The 19,407-nt window shown below is 41.8% G+C and overlaps 1 long non-coding RNA gene across 1 annotated transcript in view; it reads left to right on the top strand.

The window, feature by feature from the left end:
- Positions 1 to 18,358, top strand: part of LOC132210937 (uncharacterized) — a 37,380-nt gene extending 19,022 nt beyond the window's left edge. The window contains exon 3 of the long non-coding RNA XR_009447190.1: positions 18,266 to 18,358. This is a non-coding gene — a long non-coding RNA (uncharacterized LOC132210937). The remainder of the gene's footprint in view (positions 1 to 18,265) is intronic.
- The last annotated feature ends 1,049 nt before the right edge of the window (positions 18,359 to 19,407 follow it).

The following is a 19,407-nucleotide window of genomic DNA, read 5'->3' as shown; positions in this document are numbered from 1 at the left end:
AGACCGCACACAAGCCTAATGCAAAGTATTGTCATTTTATGCCCATTATGCATAAGAATAGGGGAAGGCTTCACCAGTGCCTTCTTCCATCAGCTCTCAGTTCCATTTGATCTGACATTGTCATGACGTATCTCCTTACACACATGTTCAGGAGCTAGTATTAAATATTGTCCAGTTAACCATTTACGCAACAGTGATTGTACTCGAATGTTGCTTAGTGTAAAATCATTCCTTTCATAAAGGCAGTGAGATTGGCTTGAAGAACAGCAATACCCACATGGAAGCACAGTTGAGTGCACTGTCCAGCTGGTGTCTTCTTTCCAGAAGGCAAGTGATGCCCCTGCTATCCCAGGCAAAAGTGGAAGTTGTCACTTGAACATAATAAGGTCACACATGTGGATAATATGGCCTTATTTGAGCTCCAAGCGTTTGCTTGCAAAATCAGGCATTCTGAAAATGGGATGCTTAATGTTGGGCATCTGACCTGTGGCCATTGCGTGTGATAGTTGTGTGGGGCCTCACCAAATTTACCCTGGAATATAAGTGCATCTTTTATGGATGTTTGACCGCTTTTTCCTAAACACAAAGAGCGTGTTATTTTTCAAACTAGCCCAATGACATTGCCAACTACATAGCCTGTGACTCGCTCTAAGAATAGCCCAGAAGTGACTCTACCATTATAAGTAATCCATTGACAACAGCATCACATGAACATCTCTGACCTTGAAATTAATCCTTTTATCCTTCTCACTTGTTCTGAGTTTTGCCGACTTTTGCTACGTCTTAGAACATTTACGCTTCTTTCCATTTTCTGTAGTGTTTATTTGTGTCAATTATTTTTATTTCTAGCTTCCTTACTTTGTTCCTGGAAGTTCAATTAACATCAGAATTGCTACACCGTTACAATCATCAGAACAAGTAGGTAGCTCAAACATTGCACTGGTTTTCAGGTGGTGTAATTTGCAATTGATATCTGAAGCAGGAATTGCTTGTTAAGTTGCTAAGAGTGTCATTAAACCGTCATGGTCAAGGGTTCAAAACACCGGAATAAAAATTAAATCAATCTATTGGGAAAAAACAGCTATTTGAAGATGTATTTGAATTTTATCAAGATCTGTCCTAATACCTCCCTTTGAAACTTGTTACTCTTTACATTGCTTCCTGAGTAAATCCGGAGCAACCCTTCCTTAGTACATCTCAAGAGCAATTAGGGATGGGCTAGAAACGCTGGCCAGCTAGCGATGCCCACATCCAACAAAATATATAGGAAAAAAAAGAACAGAGACAATCTGGGCAGTTGATCCTTACCAGTTATTTAAATATCATTTCACATCTGATTGATGGGATAAGCTGTCAATAACAGGGCTATCCTGTCTCTGCAAACTGAGACTAAATGTTCTATCACACCATGCTGCTCTTTCTATGGCCCTGGCTGAACAGTCAAAACTTGCCTTCAATAAACTTGAGTAAAAGGCAGCCTTGGGACTCAAAATCATGAACATCTGCTTGAGAGGCAGGTACTCTACCAGCTGTGCTACTGGGCTTCATTTCCTCTTGTTATGGAAGCAATATCATTTCAAGTGTTTTATGTCTGGCCTTTGGTAACGCTTTTGCATCAAACAATAAATAAAAAAAATACCAAAGTTGAAGTTTCCTTTTCTCAATAAAAAATGTGGTTAGTTCACGTTGCAAATGGAGAAATATTCTGTGCACCCGCCAGCTGAAATCACAGATATCATTCAAAGAAAATCAATGCCAATTACAGCTGTACCAACTAATTATTTTGGTAATTAAATAGTCTGTCAACTATCCTGATACATTATCAAATATTTGACTGCATTAAACTTGGCAGTTTTCTTGTTAAGAAGAGATCTGAGAGTAACATCTCAACATTATATTGAATGACACGCAGATTGTTCAGAATAGATTTTCAAGTGTAACACGTGTCCACAAGCCACCCAATAAACTGAAGACCGCAGAGTCGTTCATTGTGAGTTTGCTTCATTGTTGCTTCATTGTGTTGATCTAAAGGGCCAGAACAGATGTGTGTGCAATTTTTTGCCATGGCCAGTGCAGCTTTATAGCAAAATGATTAAAGGCATCATTATAGTACAAGTACAGTTTGTGAGCACTGCTTGCTGAGAGGGATATGAGCTGTGGAGACATGAGTTATGCTCACAATTCCGTATCTCTGTCTGGTAGGGAGAAAAGGAGCTCTGAGCAAACATATTCACAACTCTATTCACTAGCATCTGAATGAAAGTTAAGTTTTAGTATTAAGTTTCATTTGGTTCACTTCACAGACTGTGAACTTTCCAGAAAAATTGAGAATGAAGTTTACAGAGCTCCCAGATGCCTCTATTTTATGGCAGATGTAAAACAAGTATCCCCTACTGCAGTTCGTGAGACTTTACACTTGAATTTGCATGGATGGAGGGTAAAGCACCAGCAAAGTTCAATGAAGTCGAACTACCTATTCCTATATTGTGAATTCTATTATACTGTTCAACCAGGGTTGATTCAAAAGTTAAAATAGTTTTGATACGATACGGTTAGTTTTAACTCCTGGGTAGGAGCATAACAATGAGCGATCTTTCCATTAAATAGCACAAGCAGGGAGTCATTACCAGGTCGCCTGCCTGACAAAATCAGTTCTCTGTCAGCGAGATGAGGTTGAACATTGAATGAGATGGTTCCTCGAAGGATGCTTCAGAATGTTCAAAGGCATTTACAGATAGTGACAGGCCCCTACGAGAGCTTTTCCTTCAACATCTTTTTCCAAAGTTATATTACTTTTTCAACTCATTGAAGCTTTTTGCTATTGCACTAGAATTGTATTTCTTTTCTAGCTGCAGAGATGACGCAGGAAAGAACAGTTCTTATTCTGCTACTCCACATGCGAAATGAGCATTCTGGGGAATGTTGCGCTTGTTTCTAGAGGTCATATTGGTGATTTTTAGGACTGCTTTCTCACAAATCCACAAAGAAGACCAATAGCCAGACATCACAGTGTCAGCCATATTAGCAGAGTTAAGTGTACACTGTGGCTCGGTTCATAGTTATGTGGTCTTGGGTTCAAGTCCCATTCTGGGGTTTGAGTACAATAGTCAAAGGTGACAACACTCTGCAGAGTGGTGCTGAGGCAGTGCAACTTGGGTTGATGTCAAAGATCACATGGCAGTAATTTTAAGAAGAGCCACGGAGTTATTCTTTGTGATCCTAGCCAATATTTATCTCTCAGTCAACAATGCAAACAAACAGCTTAATCAGTCATTATCATATTGCTCTGTTGTGTGCTTACCGGCTGCCACAGCTCTGACATTGCTACAGTAGCCACATTTCAAAAAGTGCCTCTTTGGATGTAAAATATTTTGAGACAACCAGTGATCATGAAAAGCTCTATATAATTTTGTCTAGTATTAAGACAAGTACTAACTTCCATCAATCTCATCACAATTATGTACTTACAAATAATTACCGTCTACAAATCAACCAATAACGCAGAATATAAACTTCAAGTTGCATCATAAGTGGAATAGTTTTAGCTGGATAGGTAAAATGGCAAAGTGTTAATATTCCCATTCAGGCGCGGAAATCTCATGCACTGCTGCTGAGCTCATTCAAGCCAAGTTGGGTCATTGGAGGGAACGTGGTGCAGCAGAAAAATGCTCCAGAGGAAAATCACGTGGTGCCAGCTCCGGGTATTGTGAAAACGGTACCCAACGGTAGTATGAGATCGGCAGCAATTGGGAGATTACTGTGAGTCAAGAACGAATAAGATTGCATTTAGATATTAATGCATTGAGATTTGTACTGGAAAATTACAATGTTATGCTAAATTTTTGTTCAAATTTGTGTGTGAGGAAAGTACCTGGAATCCTATGTACTGTCACTAAAAAAAAAGTTTTTAATTTGTTCCTGATTCACAGTAACTAGTAACTGGGCCAGAGTTTCTTTTGTTGTTGCTGATGAGCCAGCTACCAAGGAGTTGTTCTGCTTTCTAAAAGCTAGAGCAACCAAATAGAATTGTTCTGGACAGCAAGGCAATTTGGAAGAGTGGATGTCCTTATTTTCAGGATGATGTTGAATTCAAGAAATATCACAGTGTATTCATTATGCAAGTTTTTGAGTCTAAAGCACTACCTCTATAGTGTGGGAAATTTAAACAGCGAGATTGGTGGATGTGGGCTGTTTTCCCATCTCTGCCTCAGCACGGTCCATGGCAGGAAAGCCCTCCCTCCCCACTATCATCTCTGACTCTTAAGAAGGCAATTTTCCCCACTTACTGGCCTCATTCCTCCTGCTGCGGATATTCACCTAATGGTGGGCAGGGTCTCACCATGAAGGGAGCCCAAACAGCAAACTAATGGACCCCTCATTAGGAAAGGTAGGAAACTGCTAAGGCCAACCACGGTCCTTTCTGCTGATTCCTTTTCCCCTCCAACATAACCCCAACTCAGCAATGTCTATCCTGCCAACATCTACCGCGGCCTGAGGAGCTGGGCCTTGGGGTGGGTGTAGTACGTGCAGTTACCACCAACTCCTCACTGGCACAGTCTAGCAATGAAGATTTGCTGACCTCAGATTAGTCTGGAGCTCTCAGCTGGCAGGATTTACTCCCTTGTTCGCTCCACACTCTTCTCCAACCCCACCACACCTGGCACCTTCCCCTGCAACCGCAGGAAATGCTACACTTGCCCCCACACCTCCTCCCTCACCCCTATCCCAGGCACCAAGATGACATTCCATATTAAGCAGATGTTCACCTGCACATCTGCCAATGTGGTATACTGTATCCACTGTACCCGGTGTGGCTTCCTCTACATTGGGGAAACCAAGCGGAGGCTTGGGACCGCTTTGCAGAACACATCCACTCGGTTTGCAGTAAACAACTGCACCTCCCAGTCGCGAACCATTTCAACTCCTCCTCCCATTCTTTAGATGACATGTCCATCGTGGGCCTCCTGCAGTGCCACAATGATGCCACCCGAAGGTTGCAGGAACAGCAACTCATATTCCGCTTGGGAACCCTGCAGCCCAATGGTATCAATGTGGACTTCACCAGCTTCAAAATCTCCCCTTCCCCCACCATGTCCCAAAACCAGCCCAGTTCGTCCCCTCCCCCCACTGCACCACACAACCAGCCCAGCTCTTCCCCTCCCCCCACTGCATCCCAAAACCAGCCCAGCCTGTCTCTGCCTCCCTAACCTGTTCTTCCTCTCACCTATCCCTTCCTCCCACCCCAAGCCGCACCTCCATCTCCTGCCTACTAACCTCATCCCACCTCCTTGACCTGTCCGTCTTCTCCGGACTGATCTATCCCCTCCCTACCTCCCCACCTATACTCTCCTCTCCACCTATCTTCCTTTCTCTCCATCTTCGGTGCACCTCCCCCTCTCTCCCTATTTATTCCATAACCCTCACCCCAACCCCCTCTCTGATGAAGGGTCTAGGCCTGAAACGTCAGCTTTTTTGCTCCTGAGATGCTGCTTGGCCTGCTTTGTTCATCCAGCTTCACACTTTATTATCTAGGATTTCCAATCTGCTGGCTCCTCGATCCCAGAAGTGGGCCTGCCATTTCCAAATGAAGTTCCTGATCGGCAAGGAATGCAGTTAACATTTCTGAGAAAAGCTGAGTGAGACTTTTGTTGGCTACATTAAATTCCACTCTGTGTAGCATGTCAACAAGCAAAAGGAAAGACAATGACATGCCTTCAGCTCAAAATAAATCATTGGCTAAAAATGAACAATGATTTTCTACATATTATTCAAGTAGTTTTAATGGCAGAAAATAAACATGATCACTAAACTCAAAACCTGAAACTTTTGATCCCTTCAGTAGAAATCAGGGAAGGGAAAGTGGTACAGGAAATATGTAGCCATGAGCACTGATGCCTTGTCCCAGAAGAATAAGCTGACATGTTTGACTCCCAGCTCCCTAGACTGGATTGTATTGTATAAACAAGCACTAGAGACAGAGGAGGCATGCTGCAAGAATGAAGGGGGAATTTCTATGGAAGGAATGGAGGCGGGGAGTGGAATCAAAAGCAGACTCTATATTGAATTATCTTGTCCCTCCTGGCAGTTGACCAGAGCATTACTGTCAACGAGCTGATGCAGACAGGCGTGAGCCAGACAGGTGGTGATGTGGGAGCACAGTGGAACATAGGAAGAACACCAATGGAAAATTCACTTTTCTATCAGATCTTTACCTCTTCTTTTGCTGCCAGACCCTTTTGACTACTGATTTGGAATCTGACTTCTTCCTCTGTTCTAGATCGCAATTAGGAGCATGAATTTCCAGTCAAAAGAAAAGAATATTTACAAGTGTGTGAATATTGAGTGTTGATATAGCATTTAAATTTTGACATTTAGTACTTAGTCTGATGGCAGTAACAAAGTATTTAGATGCATGTGTGTGTCTCAAGTGTAGAGCATCTGTTTGTCAAAGATTTTTCTTTTCCAAAGGGTTTCATTCAGACAATAGGTCTTTTTCCTAGGCTGGGGGGGGGGGGGGTGCAAAACAAGGGAGCAGAGCTTCAAGGTGATAGGGGAAAGATTTAAAAGGGGTCTAAGGGGCAACTTTTTCATGCAGAGGGAATGAGCTGCCAGAGGAAATGGTAGAGGATGGTACAATTACAATATTTGAAAGGCGTCTGGATGGGTATATGAATTGGAAGGGCTTAGAGGGTTATGGACCAAATGCTGATAAATGGGACAAGCTTTAGGATATCTGGTCAGCACGGACAAGTTGGACCAAAGGGTCTGTTTCCATTTCTCTGACTCTACAAGCAAGAAGCCATTCGTTAGAGGGAAGAAGGTTAAGAGACATACAAGATGATCAGAGGATTAGATAGCGTGGACAGTGAGACCCTTTTTCCTTGGATGGAGATGGCTTGCATGAGGGGACATAGCTTTAAATTGAGGAGTGATAGATGTAAGACAGATGCTCAGAGGTAGATTCTTTACTCAGAGAGTAATAAGGGCTGGAATGCCCTGCCTGCAACCGTAGTAGACGCGCCAAGTTTAAGGGCATTTAAATGGTCATTGGATAAACATATGGATAATAATGGAATAGTGTAGGTTAGATGGGTTTCAGTTTGGTTTCACAGGTCGTCACAACATCGAGGGCCGAAGGGCCTGTACTGCGCTGTAGTGTTCTATGTTCCGTGTGTGCTCAGCTGTTCTGGATTCTTCCTGATCTGAACTGTACAGTTAGTGCCACATTTGTTTCGGAAAATTTAATCATTGAGTAAACTTGTATCCTAGCTGCAAGTTATATACTAAGATGGTGCCAATTTTAGGGAAGTTGGGGGTTATACTCAATACATTCCTTCACATTATTAAATACTGGCCTTGCTGGGGAAGACTGATAGTGAGATCCTGTAGGAGTAATATCAGTCATTTATCCCTGAACAAATAAGGTCAATAGGTTTGAATGGTTTGCTTGGTGTGAAATGGAAGAAGGAAATTACATAGGAAAGTTTTGAAAAGACAAACTGGAACAAGTTATTTGTTTCCTTTTAAGAGTTTTGATTTAGGGTAAGGGTTCACGCCTATTTCTAAAACAATCCAGACAGTTGTTCCACCCTGTCTTATAACAAGAATTCAGGGAGGAGTGGGCACACCAAGTGATGTAATGGAGAAAAGTACGAAGATATGGAGGAAGCAGCCAAGGTGCAGTCCCTTCTCACAGTGATCACCTTTCACGAGATGAACACAAGAAGGCGTGAGTCAGTAAAAGGTCTTGAGTCCCTGTTCTGCAGTTATTTTGAACCAGACTGTGAATTAATTGAAATCTGTTCACCTTGTTGTACATATTGGTGTGATACAGTGCTGCTACTGTAGCCCTAGAGAGAGAATGCACAGCGAAAAAATAATAAATGCTTTATTAAATAAACATTCAATTTCTCAATTTGACTTACAGATTAGATTTGAGGCTGTTACATTCCTCAAGGGATTTTATTTGCGTTTCTTTATTAAAATTTCGATTTGCTAATAACCTTTTTATCAGACTTCCTCAGGAACTAGAGCTAATTATGTATTGGCTAAACCAGCTACACCCAACAACTGCCTCTCCCTCCACACCACCACCACCCCCCAACCCTCAGGATGTGCAGGAGTTCAGGGGTTACTGTTCCTAAAGGTCACAAACTGTTTGCTGTAAAGATTTCCAAAGTTTGTCTTGTGGAATACTTGCCTACAGTCTGTTAGGAATATTGAAGCTGTTTTGGAGTAGAATATTTCATCAGGAATCCTGGAAAAGACAGAATACATGTAGTTAAACTAATAAGACATAGCTGGAGGATAAACAGCGTAAAATTATAGCCATGTTAATAAAACAGTTTGTTTTAAATCTTTCCTTGGCTCTTGTTGCTTATTCAAAAGCTTTTGTTACTGTGCTATGGTCTGGGTGTTATAAAGTAAGATGAGTTATTACACTGTGTGAATTAGATGCATTGAGTTCTTATCTGTTTTTGATTTATTAAGAACTTAAAGTGCTTGTCACAGGATTTGTTAGTGTTTTAAACTTTTAGTAAGCAATTAATGTTTTGTTACAGACTGAACTGTAGAGAGTTTCGATTCTTCACAAGGTTAAAACTCTAGTCATATTCATTGTGCAAAGTACTGAGCTAATTTGAATTTAGTCAAAAAACGTTCAGCTTTGGCTTTCATGGTCTATCAGTGTAATGCTTCAAATACTTGCTTAACAGTAAGTAAGTTATTAGCCATCGTCCATAAAGACTATAGGCACAACTTGCTGTTAGAATGAGATCATTGATTTTACACATGACTAGCACCCCATACATTTTAACACAATATTTCTGCCAACCTGGGTCCCAAATACATCCACAAAATGGTAAATTAAATTCTAACTTAGCATCAGATATCAGTCACTCAAGTCTGAACTCTCAACTTATTTTAACAAGATTGGCATTAACATTTTCTATATTTTCTCAAGAACCGATAATATTGATCCTTTATTTGTGATTCTATCCTGGGTGTTCATTCTTATGCAACAAGCTGTACCACAACACATCTCAGCCTGAAATTCCCCTCCCAAGTAAAGAGATGGGAAAATTCCTCAATCCAGAGATCCAGTTTGGGAGAATGTGTTCTGGAGAGTCACATTTTGATGCTGTATTGGAAGTGTGGCTCATTACTAGACTTAGGTTCTCTGCTCCCCGAAAAAGTTCAGAAGCAACAATGGGAGCGGCCAAGTTGTGAGACAGATCTGCCTTGGCATTTTGTCTCAGTTGCAAAAAAAAAAGAGTAATAATAAAAAATGTTTCAGTGATAGTAGGAACTGCAGATGCTGGAGAATCTGAGATAACAAGGTGCAGAGCTGGATGAGCACAGCAGGCCAAGCAGCATCAGAGGAGCAGGAAAACATCTTCATGAAGAAGGGTCTAGGCCCGAAATAAATGTTTTCCTGCTCCTCTGATGCTGCTTGGCCTGAGTGCATCCAGCTCTACACCTTGTTATCTCTAATAATAAAAAATGTTTGACAATTCTCATCCTTAAACTCTTCTTCCCTCAAACCCACAGCCTTCCCCATCACATACATGCTAACACATGCCACTACTTGCATCACCCACTTCCTCTGCTTTTACCCTCCATATCAACATATGTCCCTCCACCTAACCCAGCCATTTTTAGCCGCAATGCCAACTTAATGTTAACTCATCAGCTATCCCAGAAAAACCCCACTTTGTTCTTGCACACTTTAAGCAAACTCTCCCAGTATCCACCATGCCAAGGCCACAATATGCACACTGAGATGCAATTATATAAAGTTGCATGTGTCTAATGATATATTCATTATGCTTAAAATTATCTATTGATAAAAACATTTAACTTTTTTAGCAACTTTATTCTTTATGAAACCAAACAGTTGCATTCATATCCTCATTAGAAAGACTTTATAAGCACTTGGAATTGTCAAACAACAGCAAACTGACAGGCCTCCTAAAGTGATAATGAGAGGTTATGATATCAGTCATGCAGCCCAAATCCATTCATGATAACCCCCAGGCTTATCTCAACAGATAGAGTGAATTAGGAAACACTAATTCCTTTTTACACCACAGACACTTTTTGTTTCCAAAAATCCAAAAGCCAGGGCATTTAAATGCCATGACAAACTGACAGACTTCTTGGCAGATTGACAATTTTGATTAGCTTATCCACTTTTTGTATACATACATATCCACCCTTAACTATCCAAAAGGAAATTTGACCTCTTCTAAAGTGCACATTACCTCTCAAAAGTGTCTCTGACCTGATCCAAAATAAGAGCTTTACTTCGAGAAAAGGGTTCCCTAACTCTCCAAGGAACTCTGTAATCTTCAGACATTCTCCTGATAGATCGAATGGTGGTCTTTTGGATATCCCATTTGCAGAAATTAGATTTGACTGACTTAAACATATGTGATTGCTTCTGTGAGCCACCAAAGTATAGCCCACCCTTCCCATGACAGGTCCAGCAAAGGTGCTGGACACTGGGTTAGAGGCTTGGACTTCTGCATACAGACTTCCAGCACTACCTTGATTAAGATCGGAATCCTCTCCAACCTGGAAACAATTCAGGCCCAAATCTTTGGTATTTTGTCTTTCGTGCCAGAGTATTAAATGAGATATCGGTTTCCAATAAGGCAGCTGCTTCAAACTGAATTTACATCTAAAGAAAAATTCCAATTTACCACTAAGCTACATTCCGTTCTCTCACCTATGTCCGTGTTTCTATCTCCTTCCCAAAATCCACAAACCTGCCTGCCCTGGTCGACCCATCGTCTCAGCCTGCTCCTGCCCCACCGAACTCATCTCCACCTATCTGGACTCCATTTTCTCCCCTTTGGTCCAGGAACTCCCCACCTATGTCCGTGACACCACCCACGCCCTCCACCTCCTCCAGGACTTCCAATTCCCTGGCCCCCAACACCTCATATTCACCATGGACGTCCAGTCCCTGTACACCTGCATTCCGCATGGAGATGGCCTCAAGGCCCTCCGCTTCTTCCTGTCCCGCAGGCCCGACCAGGCCCCCTCCACCGACACTCTCATCCGCCTAGCGGAACTCGTCCTCACACTCAACAACTTCTCTTTTGACTCCTCCCACTTCCTACAGACTAAGGGGGTGGCCATGGGCACCCGCATGGGCCCCAGCTATGCCTGCCTCTTTGTAGGTTACGTGGAACAGTCCATCTTCCGCACCTACACAGGCCCCAAACCCCACCTCTTCCTCCGGTACATTGATGACTGTATCGGCGCCGCCTCTTGCTCCCCAGAGGAGCTCGAACAGTTCATCCACTTCACCAACACCTTCCACCCCAACCTTCAGTTCACCTGGGCCATCTCCAGCACATCCCTCACCTTCCTGGACCTCTCAGTCTCCATCTCAGGCAACCAGCTTGTAACTGATGTCCATTTCAAGCCCACCGACTCCCACAGCTACCTAGAATACACCTCCTCCCACCCACCCTCCTGCAAAAATTCCATCCCCTATTCCCAATTCCTCCGCCTCCGCCGCATCTGCTCCCACGATAAGACATTCCACTCCCGCACATCCCAGATGTCCAAGTTCTTTAAGGACCGCAACTTCCCCCCCACGGTGATTGAGAACGCCCTTGACCGCGTCTCCCGCATTTCCCGCGACACATCCCTCACACCCCGCCCCCGCCACAACCGCCCCAAGAGGATCCCCCTCGTTCTCACACACCACCCTACCAACCTCCGGATACAACGCATTATCCTCCGACACTTCCGCCATTTACAATCCGACCCCACCACCCAAGACATTTTTCCATCCCCACCCCTGTCTGCTTTCCGGAGAGACCACTCTCTCCGTGACTCCCTTGTTCGCTCCACACTGCCCTCCAACCCCACCACACCCGGCACCTTCCCCTGCAACCGCAGGAAATGCTACACTTGTCCCCACACCTCCTCCCTCACCCCCATCCCAGGCCCCAAGATGACATTCCACATTAAGCAGAGGTTCACCTGCACATCTGCCAATGTGGTATACTGCATCCACTGTACCCGGTGCGGCTTTCTCTACATTGGGGAAACCAAGCGGAGGCTTGGGGACCGCTTTGCAGAACACCTCCGCTCAGTTCGCAACAAACAACTGCACCTCCCAGTCGCAAACCATTTCCACTCCCCCTCCCATTCTCTAGATGACATGTCCATCATGGGCCTCCTGCACTGCCACAATGATGCCACCCGAAGGTTGCAGGAACAGCAACTCATATTCCGCCTGGGAACCCTGCAGCCATATGGTATCAATGTGGACTTCACCAGTTTCAAAATCTCCCCTTCCCCCACTGCATCCCTAAACCAGCCCAGTTCATCCCCTCCCCCCACTGCACCACACAACCAGCCCAGCTCTTCCCCCCCACCCACTGCATCCCAAAACCAGTCCAACCTGTCTCTGCCTCCCTAACCGGTTCTTCCTCTCACCCATCCCTTCCTCCCACCCCAAGCCGCACCCCCAGCTACCTACTAACCTCATCCCACCTCCTTGACCTGTCCGTCTTCCCTGGACTGACCTATCCCCTCCCTACCTCCCCACCTACACCTTCTCCACCTATCTTCTTTACTCTCCATCTTCGGTCCGCCTCCCCCTCTCTCCCTATTTATTCCAGTTCCCTCCCCCCATCCCCCTCTCTGATGAAGGGTCTAGGCCCGAAACGTCAGCTTTTGTGCTCCTGAGATGCTGCTTGGCCTGCTGTGTTCATCCAGCCTCACATTTTATTATCTTGGAATTCTCCAGCATCTGCAGTTCCCATTATCTCTGATTCCGTTCTCTTGCATTGTCTTGACCTTTTTTGGTTACCCAGCTTCAAGATTTAAAAAAAACTAATTCTCCCAGGGTCCATTTTGTTAAAGTTTGGCACTGAAAATAGTCATTTCACAGACAAACCCTGGACAGTGAGACAATTTCACTGTTTAGTGTTCTCTGCAGAATTTTGAAGTGCTTTCTGCTGTTTTTGTTCAGATCAAATTATTACCTAAATGATTAGATTCAAGAATTTGTACAGAGGCTCTTTCAATGCCCATAAAAAGTCCTGAAACAAGAAAAGAATTTCTTAGGAAATGCAATATTGCATTTATTATTGGGAATTATATCGACTCAATTACCTAAAAGTTTCTGGATCAATAAAGAGACTAAGTTAAAAGTTACTATGCAGGAACATATTACTGCACAGTGAGTCAGCCAGCATCCATGGAGAGACAGTACGCTAACGTTTCAAGTTAAGATGACGCTTCATCCGAGCTGGTTAAAAATACTACATGTGTTTTGGCAGCTTTTAACAAGTTTAATATGGAGAGGTCTAGCTGGCTGCAATTTAATGGTCCTGCCTCTTATGATGTCTGAAATTAAAGTTACTGGTAAACAGCTTTACGAAGCAGCAAGTATATTCAATTCTTGAATTAATTCATCTGACATCAGAATTAGAATACTGTACATTCGGAATGATTCTCCTTCCTTTCATAGAATCACTTCCAGTGACCTCATTTTCTGTTGTATTTTACAACTCTAAATGAAGCTCTTGATATGGTATCTTTTTAAAGTTTATTAACACCTGAAGCTGAGAGTTGCAAATAAAACCAAAGAAGGAAAAAACTTGCAGCATGGTGAGGCACTATTTATCTGATTAATGCTCAGTGTTTCTCAGAACTTCTGCAATGTGCAATTTGTGCGATTAATATATTCTCCACTGCAGTGGACTGCATTTCTGCCTGCATTTGTGGTTTCTAAAATAAAGTTGACTCTGTGCTGAAATTGAACTTAATGGGGATTTTTAGGAAAACACACAACTGATTTCCAGAAACTTAGAAAAGCACTAGATTCTGAGCTATTTCATTACAGTCAATTTGAACTCAACATGTCCCTGAAAATTGAAACATTTGGTAGAAAAAAAATCGCACAATGCATTTTTGCAGAAATGTTCAAAATATTTGAAAAAGTAGACAATACTTTCCCCCAACATCACTTAATGTTCTTGTAATGTGGTCTATGGATAAAACAAATCAACCTACATTTGGGACTCCATCTGGAGTTCATATGATTGGAACAGCATGTAACCAGGCCATTTGCAAACCTTGAAGGTTATATAATGCAATTACATGTCTACTCAGCAGAGGGGGTGAGGTCCTGGAGGTAACAGTGCTGTTCAGATGGTGTGTTCTTGGTTGAGATCTAGAAGATTCACAAATTAAAACAGGTTCTGCTGAAGGAATAAAGCAAGTGAAATGGTTGCAACATTCTTGAAGCCTGTACAAACATAAATGCTGCTGCGAAAGAAGTGGACTTAATTTCCAAATGTTGTCATTCTGGATTTATAAATTTAGAAGTTGTTCATTAGAAAATTTGATTAACACTTAACTGCCTGCACATCACATTCAGTAACAGCTGATTCCACCTCAGTTTGTTTTATATCTCGTGTGTTGCGCTTAGTTGCCTGCCAATAATTCCATTTGATACTTTCTGTAGGCATTATTCTGTAATGTTAAGACGGGTGGTATGCTTCACGATTAATAGTTGCCCCTTTCTTGCCTCATTATAGCATACTTCATAATGTCTGCTTCAAAAGGTGGAAAATAGCTGTCACAGAAGATATTTTCTACTCTTCAGCATCAGCACTTTTGCATATAACAGCCTTTCATGGAACACTGTCATGTACTTTGGTGATGTAATTTCTAGTCACCTCACAGAAATCTGATTTCCAATCAGATTTGAAGGTGTGCACTGTGATTTATAAGGGAAATGTTTTCAAGCAACCATTTGACACTTGAAGTCAGCTCTCTTTGCCATTTGCATTGTCAATATCTATGAATGACTTCATCCTACAAACACCTTGCCATTAATGATTCAGCAGAGGAACTGAACTTGCCTATTGCACAAGAATTTCTTTTGAATCCATTCAACCACTGAAAACAACTATGTTTTGGCTGTATTTCTAAAGTATCAGCACACAACAAGAATCTATCCAAATTAGCTTGCTCGTTGAATATTTTAATAGGTTCTAGCCAGTTTCAACTATGTGATAAATCCTTAACAGAACAGTGAACCTCCCTCAGATATACAGCTGACTGAATATTTCAATGGGTTTACTTCCTTATAACCAATGCAAAATCTCTCCATTTTGCTACAGTGCATGTAGCCACTTTGAAACAACACATATAAAAAGTGAAATACATTAGTACTGTTTTTTTGAAACATGCTTGCAGCTGCTCTGTGCCCTGAACAGCAATGGCATTCTGACAGGAGCTTTGGCTTTGTAGAAGGTTCTGTGGGCCTGTTAACAGTTCAGAGGCAAGCAAAGGTAGAGGGGCTGAAAAAAAACAATTTATGTTTGAAAGTGTGTTTTCTTTAGTAGGGAGTAAATAGGTTAAGTGTTTTCCTTCCAGCTAGGAGGAAAAGTCAATTTGCAACTCATCTGCAGAGATGGTTGGATCGGAATTGTTAGCACATGCATTACATTGAAGAAAACACCATAATTTGAGAAGGTAAGAATAAAGACGTGAGGAGAAGAATTGGTTTATGCCTGCATAGGGTTTAGCTTTTGACAGATTTATCTCCTTTTTATTACATGTAATAAGGAGATACTACATGTAATAAAAAGCCCTTTGATAAAGCCAACCTGATCTGTGTTGACTAATAGAAAAAAACACAAATCTTATTAATTGACTGGTATGATTTTGCAATCTGCAGCATTGAATTAGAGTGGCCTGTAGCTAGTGTCCTTTACTCATTTATCAATTAATCAATTTGAGACAGAAGTTGTTGTCATGGCATCGTCAAAAGCCTCCAATATCCATGCAGTAGTAACTGAGGACTTAATCTTTTGTTCTAAAATGTACTCCTTATAATGATAACAAACATTAAAACATTGTAGATGGTCCATTTCATAACATATATGTGAGATGAAGACAAAGAGAAACTTAACAGGAAGGAACTGAAAGGCAGACTCACATTTATAGAGAGATAACAAGGTGTAGAGCTGGATGAACACAGCAGGTCAAGCAGCATCAGAGGAGCAGGAAAGCTGACGTTTTGGGTTTGGACCCTTCTTCAGAAAACATTCTCACATTTATATAGTGATAACAAGGTGTAGAGTTGGATGAACTCAGTAGGCCAAGCAGCATTGGAGGAGGGGGATGGGCTTAGATTAGTTCACAGGTTGGGGCAACATCAAGGGCCTGTTCTGCACTGTATTGTTCTATGTTCTATGTTCTACGTTCTACGTTCTACGTTCTATGAGCAGGAAAGCTGACGTTTCAGGTCCGGACCCAAAACATCAGCTTTCCTGATCCTCTGATGCTGCTTGGCCTACTGCGTTCATCTAACTCTACACCTTGTTGTCTCAGATTCCCCAGCATCAGCAGTTCCTACTATCTCACATTTATATAGTGCTTTTCACAATCATTGGCTGTCTCAAAATGCTATACAGTCAATGAATTACTTTTGAAATGTAGGCACTGTTGTAAGGTAGGACACGGTAGCCAATTTGAGTACAGCAAATATTCACAAACTCTAAAGCAATATGACCAAGAAATCTGTTTTGTGATATTGATTGAGGAAGAGCAAGCTACAAATGGAAAGAAATGGAGAAAGAGGTAAGAGGGGTCTCAAGTAAATGGGAAGAAACTGAAGAATAAAATTGAGCAGAAACCTGATTGATATGCTTCAATATATTGTGCAATGACAAGATGCAGGTTATAATTGCAACTCCCTCTACGATGACTTCTTGATGCTAACCATACTACCCCAAGGAGGCCAAGTATCTCTACACATGGAAATGTGTGGAAATCATTTGGTTATCCACCATGCACAGCTCTTTATTGCCTCCCTTTATGCTGCAGATTCACCTGAGCACTTCCATTCTTCAGATAGGATGGTCTGATGCGAAAAGTTTAACTAAAGCTTCATTACAGCAATTGCAAGAGTATCGCAGAGTAGGATTACAACTATATTTTCAAATATTTAATCATTCATAGCAGAAAATTTATTGTGTTTTTTCTTAGGAGTGCTCTCATGTAACATTCTAAAATATTGCATTCTTAAATGATGAACTCATTGAAATTGATATCACTTTCGGTCTCCATTTCATAAAATATTTTTTATTTCCTCATTCTGGAGCTGATCTCTCATTCTGGGGCAGCCATGGTAGCTCAGTGGTTAGAGCTGCTGCCTCACTGTGCCAGGGACCTGGATTTGATTTCTTGGGTGACTGTCTGTGTGGAGTTTGTACTTTCTACCTGTTTCTGTGTGGTTTTCCTTCAGATTCCTCCTACTGTCTAAAGATGTGCAAGTTAGGTGGATTGGCCATGTTAAATGCAGCGTTACAGGGATAGGTTGAGGAGATGCTCTTCAGAGGGTCAGTGTGGACTCGATGGGCCCAATGGCCTGCTTCACACCGTAGGGATTCAATGATTGATGTTGGCATGTGTTCCTCTCATGACTGCTGAATGTCTAGAAATGGGAGTGCAGGCACTGCTGACCAAATCAGAGTATACAAATGTCATACTTTAAATTCAGAATTTGTTTTGGTATATGCTTAGTACACACTACAGTCCAAAGCTTTTTGAAAATTTGTCAGTTCATAAAGTTGACTTCTGCCTCACTAATCTGATAGGTAGATAGTCTTAGAAGGTTTATATTCTGGAAATGCTGACCACTGGCTTCTGTTCCTGGTTTCTTCACAACTTGCCTGTGTTAACTACTGTAGTTTACACTGAGAGACTGATTTTTACAGATACTAATTCTGATTATATATCATTGTTTACATTCACTTTAATACACCTTGTCCTTTTGTTCATTTCTTTGCTCCCCTCTACCCTCCCCCATTTCTCTGAAACATCAAAGCTTCCCATGGCTAAGAGTTCAGCCAGATGAAGAGTTTCTGGCCATTTCCCCATAATCACCTTTCAGCAGCTGGACACAGAAGGGTGATTCTGGCAGGGCTGTTGGTTCTACCTTCCTGATGGGCATGTTTGCGAATGGTCTGACTGAAAGTGTGACTTATTCTGGCAGGAACATGCCCAAGGGACCAACTTTTGGATCATTTTGGTGATGTGCCTGCTTAGCATCTGTTACCGTTGATTAGTTGAACTATTCATATTACTAAATATATCTAGTCATTTTTGCCTGGCACTGCTTTGTTGACAAATCTAATTTTCATTATTGTGATTGTGTCTTTAATTTGAGGCCAATAGATTTTAGTGTGTTTAAACTCTGGTGCTTGTTATACCCTTACAGACCAATGGCAGACATCTCTGACTTTAAGAGGCTTATATGAAGTTTCAGTGGGCAGCTTGAAATTGTCCAAAGGCGTTTACTACACAGCTGTGTCTGTCATTCAACACAAGCATTCAACCCCACTCAGATGCAGGTATGTGAAATAGAAATGTTTCATACGATGAGGAATTTTCTTGAAATGACACCATCCGAGCAATGCTAAAGATCTGTTTCATCTGTGCTCTTTCTGACCCATTATTGTTGACGTTGACAACAGTAGGAAACTGGAAAGATGTTCTCATGCCCAGAAATGGTTTCTCCACCTTGATGCACACACATAGTTAACTCCAAGTTTTACTGTAAGATAGCAAAGACATGTTACAGATTCAATCAGAACCAGTGAAATTATCAAAAAGAGACTACTGAACAAATAAAAATAATATGTGTCCTGTCTGTAACAATTTCTGCTAGACTGACTCTGGGTGATCTATTAAACATAGTTTCCGAATATATGTTTAAAGCTCAATAATTGCTTGTACTGTTAGAACTGGCATTAGGAAGGAGGACAGTAGAGCTGTGGTCTTTCTGTGTAAATTTTAACTCCACGTTTGAGACTCATCATCACCACCAGAGGGCGCTTGGCATTTACTGTTTAACTGAAGTATTAAAATCTTCATTTTTTTTCCCCCAAGTGTCCCATTGAAAATATGGGTCAAAATTTCTGACTTGAAATATTCCCTTGAATCCAGGCATAGATTTTAATTATACGTTTCAGGCTATAATGTTTTTAAAAATTCACACAGTGCCGCAGGTGTTTGAATCTTCTAGATTTATTCATTTTTTTCTCACATGATAAAGTGTTTTTTCCCCCAAAGTTGAATATAGGGATTTTGCATGAAATTAATTAGTATTATCCCAAATCACTTTCTGAGTCTCAGCATCACTCCCTTAAGTTGCTGGTTCCTCCAAATCATTTCTGTAATGAATGCCCTTTGATCTTTGCAAGATCTACTGATTTGTTGCAACATGTGAACAAAAGCTTCTTTTTTACACTTGAAACCCGTGCTGGAATCTTTAGTAGGTTAAGTTATGAGGACAAGTTGTGTAAAGTTGGCTTGCATTCCCTTGAGTAAAGAAGGCTGGGGTGTATAAAATGCTAACAT

This window comes from Stegostoma tigrinum, chromosome 24 (assembly GCF_030684315.1).
Source record: "Stegostoma tigrinum isolate sSteTig4 chromosome 24, sSteTig4.hap1, whole genome shotgun sequence".
Classification (NCBI taxonomy): domain Eukaryota; kingdom Metazoa; phylum Chordata; class Chondrichthyes; order Orectolobiformes; family Stegostomatidae; genus Stegostoma; species Stegostoma tigrinum.
The sequence above is the reverse complement of the archived record's forward strand: the minus strand, read 5'-3'. Positions and strand labels throughout refer to the sequence as shown.